This window comes from Thalassophryne amazonica, chromosome 2, assembly GCF_902500255.1.
Source record: "Thalassophryne amazonica chromosome 2, fThaAma1.1, whole genome shotgun sequence".
Classification (NCBI taxonomy): domain Eukaryota; kingdom Metazoa; phylum Chordata; class Actinopteri; order Batrachoidiformes; family Batrachoididae; genus Thalassophryne; species Thalassophryne amazonica.
Genome location: NC_047104.1, coordinates 127334154 through 127347237, shown reverse-complemented (window position 1 = coordinate 127347237; position 13084 = coordinate 127334154). Strand labels below are relative to the sequence as shown.

The following is a 13084-nucleotide window of genomic DNA, read 5'->3' as shown; positions in this document are numbered from 1 at the left end:
TAAATGCTGAGCATGTTAGAATCACTGAGCCCATTTACCCCACTGTACCTCCGGAACATAATGGAAAGCTTTTGGTGGCTCATGCTGGTCAATTATAACACCATTATGTGTCCATATTTTCTCACACAAACAGATTAATTGTTCTTTGGGACATGAGAAGCATCTTCAAGCAAATCCCATAAAATTGCTTTGCTATGACAGTTTTAAACTCAGAGTGGTTCTGTGGTCCTTTGGTACACAGTGAATACTTTTTTTCTTTATTTTTTGGAACTTCTGATGGCAATGTAAGGCAAAAGTAAGTTATTTATTCTCATTCTCATCTGCCTCTGATGTCGTGAAAAACTTATCAAGTTTCCTAGCAGGGAACATGACATCTATTCTCTGGTGATATTGAGAGTTGGGGTTGTTGATCAAAGAGCAAGGACAACATGAGACGAGGAAAGAAAGCTACTATAAAAAGAAGGAAATACTGTAGGTATACTTTTATAAAAAAAAAAAGGGAAACTTACAACTACAAAAAAACACAGCAAAAACTGAGTTAACAGTGGAATTACTAGACATGAGAAGAATCCTCTGTAGATAAATGTTAAAGTTTTATGGATTCTCTGCTTGTGGTGAAGACTAAAAAAAAAACTTGTTTGACGGAATGTTTCAATAACAGCAGCATTATCACTAAAATAAAATAACTGAAAGTATCACGTCCATCTATCCATTTGTTTTCCACTGTTTTTTTTTTTTTCTGGGATTAGATGACCTTGGTCCCACAACTATCACTGCCCCCATGGAATTATCCCCCCCACTATAACCTGTCTATTGCATTATCTTTTCCCAGTTGGCAATGTCTCAGAACAACACCTCTAGAAGCAGGTGTTCAATCAGATGCCCGAACCATATGAATTGCAAAGGACCATAGGATCTAGTACAGGGGTGGTCAAGTTCGGTCCTCAAGAGCCACATTCCTGACACTCTTAGTTGTCTCCCTGCTCCAACACACCTGAATCCAATGAAAGGCCCATTAGCAGACTTTTAATGAGCCTTTCATTGGATTCAGGTGTGTTGGAGCAGGGAGACAACTAAGAGTGTCAGGAATGTGGCTCTCGAGGACCGAACTTGGCCACCCCTGGTCTAGTACTTTCCACATACCATAGCTCTTCACCTTTAGTTAAGGGTGAGTCCCACCATCTTTTCAGACACCTGCATGTGTGAGTGCATTCTTTCAGTCATTACCCAGTGCTCATGACTGTAGGGATTTGTTGGCATATTGGTCAAAAGCTAACTTGAAAGCTTTACCTTGTAGATCAGCTCCATTTTCAAGAAGACCATCTAAAGTAGCACAATTTCAATTTTAAATTTTGAATTTCAATTTCTTTTAAATGGACTGCATTTATATATAGCACTTTTCCATCTGCATCAGACACTCAAAGTGCTTTGCAATAATGCCTCACATTCACCACAATGCTGCTGTCACACAAGGTGCTCACTACACACTGGGCGCAACTAGGGGATTAAGGACCTTGCCCAGGGGCACTTAGTGCTTTTCAGATCAGGCTGGGATTTGAACCAAGGGTCCTCTGGTCTCAAGCCCAACAGCAAAACCACTAGACCATCACCTCCCCTAATTTCATTTATATAGTGCCATATCACAACAAAGTTGCCTCAAGGTGCTTCACACAAGTAAGGTCTAACCTTACCAACCCCCAGAGCAACCATTCAGGCAACAGTGGTAAGGAAAAACTCTCTCTGATGATTTGAGGAAGAAACCTCAAGCAGACCAGACTCAAAGGGGCGACCCTCTGCTTGGGCCATGCTACCGACACAATTTACAGAAAAATTCACAAAATGAAAATGCAGGAAATGTTGCCGGTGTGCAGGACAGGAGGGTATAGGAACAGAAAACAGGCACCACACCATCTCTGGATGGCGCCGCACCTTAAACAGAGAGAAAAAAAACAATCAGGCATCAGAAAGACAGAAAATACAGTATACTTTGTCAGTGTTAAGCAACAAGAAAAACAAAGGAAATACTAAGGTGACCGGCGGCCACTAGCCGTAAACTTCACTAAAAGACCCAGACTTTAGATAAAGTTAAGGCCGCAGCCCACTCCGCTTCCTAATAAATTGAATTAAAACAGTAAAAAAGCATCGTAACATACTATGCCAGTGTGCTAGCCATACAAAATGGAAAATAAGTGCGTCTTAAGTCTGGACTTGAAAGTCTACAGAATCTGCACCTGCATTGCTGTACATGTTGATTCAAGCTGCCTGTCAATACCACGCTGCATACTGTTTTTCCTTCACTTCACCTCACCAAGATATTTCAAGTCCTGCATTTGGGGCAGTATCTTGCTCCCAACCCAACAAGATTCAGTTTCTAATTGGTTTTGATTACATTAACCTACATTGTAGTCATTTAGACACCAGTAGTGTCTCCCAAAGCCATTAACACCCTATCTAAGTTCTTCCCAGACATTTTTGGCTTAAAAGTACTCTGTCAAACATTATGTCAAAATTAAATTTCCCTAGCAGCTGATGTTCACTTTATTACTATAATGAATAACACGGTAGGTATTATTGCAATGCTCAAACTTGTGACTACTGATATGGCCTGAACAATTTAAGGTCAGGTCAAGTCTGTGAGGATGTGCTGATGTCAGCTGTTGCCACGTCTGCCACACCACGGAACAGCCTTGGGACCTGGATGGCAAAACCCCAGGTAGTCAGACGTAATTACAATGCACCTGTCGAGACATTTTTAGATTAACTACTGTTAGTATTTAGATGTTTATATGCAGAGAACTGATCACAAGACTTTGCTGGCTAGACTGAATGTGCATTGCAAGAGGTGGAAGTACTCTGACGAAATGCAGAAGATCTATGCTGTAATTACAGCAAGTGGGTTTGTGTGATAAATTTCACATTTTTATTCTGTATAAATGGCACTGAGTCCATATTTTGTGTGTACTTAGCTGGTGACCCTGCACAAAAACTGCAGTTCAGTACTGGTACTTATGGTGGTGTGAAGCCATTTATGACTCATCTAGAAAAAGAAGGATGAAAACAAAATCACCACTTTTTCAACACATGTCCCAGTCACTTACAAAAATGGCTTGTCATGTTTGTTTTTCACCCTATTTGTCACAGATAGTTCTGCCCCCCCCCCCCCCCCCCCCCCCAAAAAAAAAAAAATAAATAAAAATTAAATAAATAAAAAAATAAATAAATAGACTAATCATGCTCACTAGAGAATCTTCATGTCCACTTCCACCTCTTCCTTATTTTTGTTTGACCAGTTTGATTGTTCAAGTTTTGTTTTATATTTACAAGAGTTTTAGGCACAATATACAAAGAGTTTTATGTTGGGATGATGATCATGCTATTGTTTGTGTGCAGAACAGCGATTAAATTGCAGTCTGATCAGACAGTCTCAATGCAAACACTGAAATTTTGTGACATTTTGGGGGATTTGAAACCTCACACATAAATTACAGTTGGTCAATTTACACGCCCCTTCAGTAGATGCCAGTGTTCTCTGCATTTTGGGGTGGGTGGGGTGGGGTGGGTGATGAGAGCAGCTTATTTGAATTTACCTATAATGCCTTTTCGGCACGTGTCTAACGTCAAACCTTCAGACCTAGTGCATTACTTTAAAACTAAAACATATAGCTAATATTTTCACTTGACAGAAATGAGAGAGGTGATGTTAATTTCGATAACTTATCCAGAATTAGTTTGTTTAAAATTTTAACTGTAAGTCAAAACTGCCTTGCTGTGCATATCTCCTGTGACACGTCTGCAAAACTGTATGGCTGTAAAAATAAATTATCTTTTATCTCCACTTTTTATTCCCTCTCTGGTCACTAGGTCTGTTTTGCTGATCTTAGACAGAAGTCCTGGCTCGTTGTTGTTTGTGATTGCCTTTGAATTTATTCAGAGGTATCAGTAGCTGCCAGTGTACTGGAGTCAATACTAAAAGTTAGTGATTTAGCTTTTAGCTGTAACTTCTGGAAACTTTTGGGGGGGGTTTATCAGTTTAGCTTTATAAAAGTTTTCCGTTAGCTGATTAACTGTTATCGAAGCTAACCTTTTGATTAGCTGTGCCCACCACTGCTGTTGATTTGAAGTGACGTTGAAGAATTTGGAGGTAGTCCTCCTTCTTCATTATTCCATCCACTTTGTGCAATTTGCACCAGTACAACTGGCAGTAAAACAGACCCAGAGCATGATGCTACCACCACCATGCTTGACAGCTGGTACAGTTTTCTTAGGCTTGAAAGCCTCCAAACATACCTCTCGTTATTGTGGCCAAATAACTCAATCTTTGTCTTGTCTGACCATAAAACATTTCTCTAGAAGGCATCGGGATAGTGATGCGAGCAGCTGCAAATTTCAGTCAAGCTTGAGGGTGTCAATTTTGGAGCAGGGGCTTCTTTCTTTATCAGGAACCTCTTAGATCATACAGCGTGGACAACAGAAAACATCAGTTGGAGCATGAGTTTATTTGATCTTATTTTTTAAATCAGCTCTTTAATTAATTTTTGCAGTATTGTAGTAAACTTTTATTATTGTAGTTTCTTTTGTGTGTTGATTCCTGGGAAAGCCCTATATAAAGAGATATTATTATTATAGTAGTAGTAGTCGTAGTAGTAGTAGGAGTTGTAATGAATGCATGGTTTTTCTGTACATAAGTCTCATAGTACAACCCCTGGCAAAAATTATGGACTCACCGGCCTTGAAGGATGTTTATTCAGTTGTTTAATTTTGTAGAAAAAAAGCAGATCAGACATGACACAAAACTAAAGTCATTTCACATGGCAACTTTCTGGCTTTAAGAAACACTATAAGAAATCAGGGAAAAATAATTGTGGCAGTCAGTAACGGTTACTTTTTTAGACCAAGCAGGGGGAAAAAAATAAGGAATCACTCAATTCTGAGGAAAAAATTATGGAATCATGAAAAACAAAAGAACACTCCAACACATCACTAGTATTTTGTTGCACCACCTCTGGCTTTTATAACAGCTTGCAGTCTCTGAGGCATGGACTTAATGAGTGACAAACAGTACTCTTCATCAATCTGGCTCCAACTTTCTTTGATTGCTGTTGCCAGATCAGCTTTGCAGGTTGAAGCCTTGTCATGGACCATTTTCTTCAACTTCCACCAAAGATTTTCAATTGGATTAAGATCCGGACTATTTGCAGGCCATGACATTGACCCTATGTGTCTTTTTGCAAGGAATGTTTTCACAGTTTTTGCTTTATGGCAAGATGCATTATCATCTTGAAAAATGATTTCATCATCCCCAAACATCCTTTCAATTGATGGGATAAGAAAAGTGTCCAAAATATCAGCGTAAACTTGTGCATTTATTGATGATGTAATGACAGCCGTCTCCCCAGTGCCTTTACCTGACTGCAGCCCCATATCATCAATGACTGTGGAAATTTACATGTTCTCTTCAGGCAGTCATCTTTATAAATCTCATTGGAACGGCACCAAACAAAAGTTCCAGCATCATCACCTTGCCCAATGCAGATTCGAGATTCATCACTGAATATGACTTTCATCCAGTCATCCACAGTCCACGATTGCTTTTCCTTAGCCCATTGTAACCTTGTTTTTTTCTGTTTAGGTGTTAATGATGGCTTTCATTTAGCTTTTCTGTATGTAAATCCCATTTCCTTTAGGCGGTTTCTTACAGTTCGGTCACAGACGTTGACTCCAGTTTCCTCCCATTCGTTCCTCATTTGTTTGTTGTGCATTTTCGATTTTTGGGACATATTGCTTTACGTTTTCTGTCTTGATGCTTTGATGTCTTCCTTGGTCTACCAGTATGTTTGCCTTTAACAACCTTCCCATGTTGTTTGTATTTGGTCCAGAGTTTAGACACAGCTGACTGCGAACAACCAACATCTTTTGCAACATTGCGTGATGATTTACCCTCTTTTAAGAGTTTGATAATCCTCTCCTTTGTTTCAATTGACATCTCTCGTGTTGGAGCCATGATTCATGTCAGTCCACTTGGTGCAACAGCTCTCCAAGGTGTGATCACTCCTTTTTAGATGCAGACTAACGAGCAGATCTGATTTGATGCAGGTGTTAGTTTTGGGGATGAAAATTTACAGGGTGATTCCATAATTTATTCCTCAGAATTGAGTGAGTCCATATTTTTTTTTCCCTCTGCTTGGTCTAAAAAGTAACCGTTACTGACTGCCACAATTATTTTTCCTGATTTCTTATAGTGTTTCTTAAAGCCAGAAAGTTGCCATTTGAAATGACTTTAGTTTTGTGACATGTCTGTGATCTGCTTTTTTTCTACAAAATTAAACAACTGAATGAACATCCTCCGAGGCCGGTGATTCCATAATTTTGCCAGGGGTTGTAGTATAAGTCACAAGACCACCCAAACTAAGAAAAAAAACATAAAATGACTGCAACGTACTCTTTTCCCCTGGCCAATGACAAATCACTGCCCCTCTGTGCTACAGCTTATCTCTAATCTCGTTCTGTCAATGTGGAATCACATATGGAACAGTCTTTCCTAGTGACATGACAATCTCTTCTGATTTGCTCCCACTTCTAGAAGCTAGTGGTATTTTCCTCTGCAGCCGTGTTACACCTCTGTGGGAGGGGGGCAATAGACGTCCACTACCCAAATGTTCATCAACAATACCTTTCATTAGAAAACAGTAGATTTTACAAATGTGGTCCCATCTACTTTTGCCAGTAAGTAAAGCAATTCACTGTAAAAGACTGCTAGGATTTGACAGAGACTGAGTGAATGAAGCAATCAAACAGAGGGTGGGAGAGTGAAAGAGATGGAGAGAGATTGCCTTGTCGGGGCACACAAATGCATTCCTCACCCAGAAATAGAATCTGCTTTTGCTGCAAGTTAAACTAGACAGGGTCACTCCCTGCTGTCTTGCAAACAAATACAATGTTCTCCTTGTCTGCTGTTATTTATAATATCAGAATGTTTCATGGAAGCTACAGGGAAAGCCATCTTATTGCAGTGTATACCAAAACATGTGGAATACCTAAAGGGGTCATAAAGTGAATACTTCTTTATTTTTTATTATCTACTTTTTAGGGTTAGATAAAGTGCATCTGGAAAGTATTCATGACACTTCACTTTTTCCACATTTTGTTATGTGACAACCTTATTCCAGAATGGAGTAAATTCATTTATTCCCTCAAGATTCTACACAACACACCCAAAAATGACAAATGTATTGCAAATTTATGAAAAACTAGATCACCGCGCTCATTGACCGCATTCCTCTGCCAACACTGGTTTACACTTCCACAAAAATCTTACCTTGGAAAAAAATTTCAAGGTCAAAGTCCTGTTAGAAGTGGCTTTTCATGAAGTAAATTAAATGTGCTCAAATGTCAGTGTGTATTTAGTTCATGCGCTTGAATCAAGGTTTCTTGTCGTGTTGACATGGGGTTTATTTCAGCTTTTTCAGTTTGAGTTCTTTTTCATACCATTTTCACTGAACATTGGTTATCTTTGTTGGTTGAATGCTGGTTTAAATTCATGCACAGAAATTTTCTGTTATTTATGTGGCTTAATATCCTGATATGTCTTACAGAGGCAGATTTCCAGTCTGTGTACGCTCTGCTTGTTCACTCAGGAATTTATATTACCACATCCAATATAGGCCCTGAGGACCATTTGTGCTGGTACTTATCTCCAGAATCTGTAGCTTAAAGTGGATGAGAGGCAATGACTGACCCTGACTGGGACACTAGTCCATTGCAGGTTGATCCCCAGCCAAGGTCAATACCCATTTACAACTGGATGGACTTGGGCAGTAGAGCTGAAGTGTGTTGTTGACAGACACAAGTAGGTAGCCGAAATCAAACTCAGGTCTACGTACATGTGAGTAGCCCAGTTATACATCAAAACACTCATGGAGAAAGACAGAACTGTAATACCTTTTGTTTGTTTCAAATTGTTTTCCTCTGGTTCCTGTAGTTTAGTCTGTTACTGGCTCTCACAGATAGGGGGAGCCCTCTCTGTATCTGAAACTTGCACATGCATGTTGCAAGTGAAACGTAACTCTTATGTTTAAACTTTAAACCAGATCTCAGAGACTTCCAAACAGATAACAAAGGGAAATACTTGATCACTAACATAAAATAAGGAATTAGATCCCAGACAGCAAATGGATAGGGTCGGTTGTAGTCCAACATCCAGTACCATTGCTGAAAACAGATCCAGTCCAGACAAAGATCCGTGCCAGATATGGGCTGTAAACGGCTGGTCTTTTGCAGATCTGGTTCAGATCTAGTCCGGATCTGTTCCAGAACTGTAAAGTGGAGCCGTGCCAGATCTGGACCGGATCCGTTTTCAGGAATGGTACCAGATGTTGGACTACATCCGGCCCGGATCCATTTGCTGTCTGGGATATTATCTAACACTACAGTGCCCAGCTGTACCAATGATTGGGTACTGCTTCCATCTACTAGTGGTATATTCAGTGTTTCAGTGTTTCCCACAATGCCCCTGGCGGCCACCTGCACTTCCCAGAATGCACAGTGGGGCCAGCAGAGTTCTGCTGTCTCACAGCGCATGTAAACAATGGCAAAGTGAGCATGTGGATGGCGTTAATTTAGCAAGTTCACAGGCGAATATAACGATTATATGCTTTCCCAAGTTGAGAGGGCTATCTAGAGGAGGTGTAGCACCTGTGATGGACTTCTGCTGTGCCCCGATGTTGTCATATTGTCCATACTTCATGAGATGTGTTTACACTGAGTACTGAGCTCCTGACACCGGAGCTCTGCTGAAACCGACTTCTCGCGTGAGTCACGGACCGCCAGACGGCATGAGATTCACAACTGCAAAACACCGAATGGAGGAGATCATGTGGTCAGAGGTGTGGTGGATGACTGTTGTTCCGACTTTTGTGATTTGATGCTTTCCAAAAAGAATCCTTTTCTCACCAGAAAACCTTTCACTTCTGTGTTCACCATACAAACAGCAATGTGGCAGTAGCTGGTGCACCTGTCTCTTAATTGCAATGTTAAGCCACACTGATTGGTTGGAACTGATTGCTTTATTTCATGTTCAGGCAAAAACATGCCCATGACTAATTAAGTAGTGATTAATTATCATAGGTAAGTGCCCTATGCCTTAATTTGAGCTCAAGTTTCATGCCAAGTAAATGGAAAAGTGGATCTGAACAGGTTCCAAATCTGTTTGTACTAACCACTTTTTATTGTATGCTATAAATCATCAAAATAAGGCTGTGTATCTGTTTGACCTGGCACATTATCCTAGCTGGCTGAAAATGTGCATCATATGAGCCCTTTAAATATCAACAACTGATATTCCTTCCACTGTTGTGTTGCTTTTCACTGGGTTACTGAATGTGTTGAATCAATTTATATTAAGCATATACATCATATACTCTTTTATTGATATTGACAGACAATGCTTAATTATTTATCAAGTAGCCATCATTTATGAATGACTTCCTCCCTCGTTTGTCTTTATGTTGTATAAATTCATTGGCAGTGCTGAATTCTTTTCCCATCATGCCAATGAAGCTGATTTGATCTGAGCTGAGAGAGACGGATGCAAACGGACAGTGACAGAGAGATATTGATAGACTGATAGAGCAGACGTGGCCTCTCTCCAGCTCCCTCTTTCTCTCTCTCTCTCTGCATACTGGACTTCATCAAATGACAGTGAAGGGTCATCATGATAAACCAAGCACTCATCGCAGAGGAAAACAAAGGATGTGACACATGCACAGCCTCCATGAAAATCAGTTTCCCCCACCCCCTTTCCTCTACTCCTTTTATCTCTTTCTGTTGTTGCTTAGTTTCATTTCTGAAGTCTTCTTTTCTCCTCCCTAAAAAGTACCCCTTCTTTGTTTTGTTAATTCTATAAGTGATTACACCATCAAGCGCCGAGCACAGAAACGGACCCTGACAATGTTTGAGAGATTACCATTCACAGCTACACCGTCTGAATTCACAACATAATTTCCCAAGGCAAATCATTAAAAACACTATATATTTGTCAGATGTGCTTGAGACAAATAGCATTTGTGGGAGTAAAAGGTAGGATATACTTGATGATTAAAAACCAGAGACCCCTCAGAGTGTGCATTAATTAGCCATATCAATATCGCCCAGGATTCAATCACCTTGGGCGGGTGCTCACTCTCTTTTTTGGATTGTCATGTCTTGAAGCTTGCTTTTCTTAAAAAAAAAAAAAAGAAAAAAAAATCTGATGCATTTTAACTAGACCTTTTGATTAGAAAGAAACTATTGAGACTGGAGAAATTGCAAAGGAATTACTTTTTCCTCTATTCTTATAAAATGATAATTATTACAATATTTGATGGTTTGTTCTAACATCTAAATTAATTTTCCTGTGGTTTGTTGGGCATCTGGTAAGGATGCCTACTGGACGCCACCCTAGGGAGGTGTTCCAGGCACGTCCATCTGGGAGGAAACCCCGGGGAAGACCCAGTATGAGGTGGAGAGATTATAGCTCCATTCTGGCCTGGGAATGTCTTGGGATCCACCAGTCAGAGGTGGTCAATGTGGCATGGGAAAGGGAAGTCTGGGGTCCCCTGCTGGAGCTGTTGCCCCCACGACCTGAACCCGGAAAAGCTGTTGAAGATAAGAGAGTGATGAGTGAGAGAATGGTTTGTTGGAGAGTAGCCTTTATGAAATCTGCCACTGAAAAGCATTGTGTAAATTAATTGAACCTGTTCTTAACCTCATCCATGTGAACAAATAAGTAGGTGCTATTGAAAGTTGTGTGATTTAAAATATTGCCAGTTTCGCTATTCACCACCACACAAGACTTCAGAGTTATCATTAGGTGACTTGGTGGCTTCCCTCACTTGTCTCCTTCTTGCACAGTCATTCAGTTTTTGAAAACTGACTACTCCAGGCAGATGTATCATACAGGACGCTATATTTGTGTTTTGTAATGCTTGATATAAATTAAGTACAAAGCATATTCAGTGACTTTGAAATGTTCATGTATCCATCCCCTGACTTGTCAAAAGAAAAGTGGCTGTAAAAAATGATTCATATGATCAACGGTCTTTATATGTACTTAGATTTTGTTTCTTATGGTGTCTGTCAGTGGATGGAGTGCATATAAGGATAAGAATACTTCCAAAATGGTTAATGCAATACTGTTGTTCAGTCCCTGAAGTTAAATATAGATTGTCTGCACTACAGTCATATCTTGTTTAATTTCAACTCTGTTGTGGTGGTGCAGAGACAAAATGCAAAAATTGTTGCTGTCCAACTGGTTATGGAGCAGACTACATCCATAAATGGATATGTTTCCTCATGCACCTCTAGTGTTTTGCAATATTATACGGTTTATCCACTATTACAATGCAAACTCTCATTTGGGATTCAGGTTTGAGCAGTAAATTCAGTGGGAATATTATTCTTCTTAAAGAATATGGATGTTAATGCGATGATAACATTTCCTGAGTGTGATGTGTTGAAAAATGATTAAAACTGTTGAACTGCCAAACTGAGTAAGAATTGATCCTGTATTTGCCCAGTGAAATTATGTTCTTCCCTCTTGAAACATTTTCAGTCTGTCTTTTTTATTGGCAAAGGCTCCATGGAGAAACTGAGATAGGTGTGAGTGTCATGGATGCTTGCAGCCCATATTAAACCTGTCTCAAGATGTGGCTACTTGTCAGAACAGGTCACTTTAATGGATTTATCTGCTTGGCTCAGCTGTGAGTGCACAACAATCTATCTTGTTTTAGAATGCAATTTCACTCACTCTGTCACAACAGTTCCCAGAAAGAAAGAAAATCCATATATATATATATATATATATATATAAAATAGATGATCATTTGAAACATTCTGACCTATTTTGGTCTTTTAATGTTTTAATTATGAACTAGTGCAGTGCCGGTTGGAAGTCTGTATTCCGATAGAAAATTGAGAGCTAAAAAATTACATGAAAAAAGGGCTATCACCAGATCCGTAAAACATGTTAATGCCACATACCACCACTAGACCAATTGAATTCTAAATAAAGTCTTGTGAAATGCCATCACCAGGATGCAGAGCTTTCAAATGGCACCAGTTGTAATATAAACAATAAAAATGTGAACCAGTTTATGTATCTATACAGTATTTAGGGTCCGGTCCCACTGGTGTTTAGGAGGATTTGCATATGGATTGCGCACAAAATTGGCTCATATTCGCTTAACATCTACAATATGTGTGAAACATGCTTGTATGAGTCGGCCGACACCCGCACACGTCGCAATTATCTGCTGAGGCACGCTTTTCCGTTACCATGATTTTTGAGCTGCACAAAATTTTGGCTGCGGATGACATACGCCTTACATACTTCATACATACTCAATACATACACATATATACTCAATCTATGCGCTGTATATTCGCCGTCATCTGCTGATATCCGCAACTGACAGTGATTTGCAGCTTGGTAGCGAACTGGGACAGTGTGTAAAACAGATATTTTGCATGCCCATCATGTCCACATCACGAACTAGAATAAGTTGTAGCGACTGCATACAGATTGGCCACGAATAAAGCATTTTTATTACATCTGCTTTGCATCTGATTTGCGGTGGATGCAAATCAGATGCGCTGTGTTCACAGCTGGACGCCGTTCTTTGTTCTACCGGCTGCCACGCGCTCTGCGCTGGATGCTGCCTATATAAAATAATTATTTCATGGTGGATTAATCATTTTATTCTGCAAATTGCCTGTTGAAAACAGCTCTAATCTCCTCCTGAATCAAAGCTGCAGAAAGCATTTTGAGCCGTCTAAAAAGGTAATTATTTAACTTGTTTACATTGTCAAGGCTTGATAAAACTGTTGCGTGTTTTTTCCTTCTTGTTTGCAGCTGTTACACTATTTATTCCTATGTTTATAACAGATTTAACTTCATGTACGATGCATCATAATACACCCGTAATACTGCTGTGATAATCGCAATGCGTCTGATCAGTTTCCTCACTACATGCGTTATACAACCGTGATTGTTCATCATATAATTGCTATATATTATTAATATAGCCGTAATTCATAGTGGGACATTTGT

The 13084-nt window shown here is 39.7% G+C and overlaps 1 protein-coding gene across 4 annotated transcripts in view; it reads left to right on the top strand.

The window, feature by feature from the left end:
* The window catches only part of LOC117530084 (protocadherin-9), a 1095629-nt gene that overhangs the window by 643916 nt on the left and 438629 nt on the right, over positions 1 to 13084 (top strand). The window lies entirely within an intron of this gene.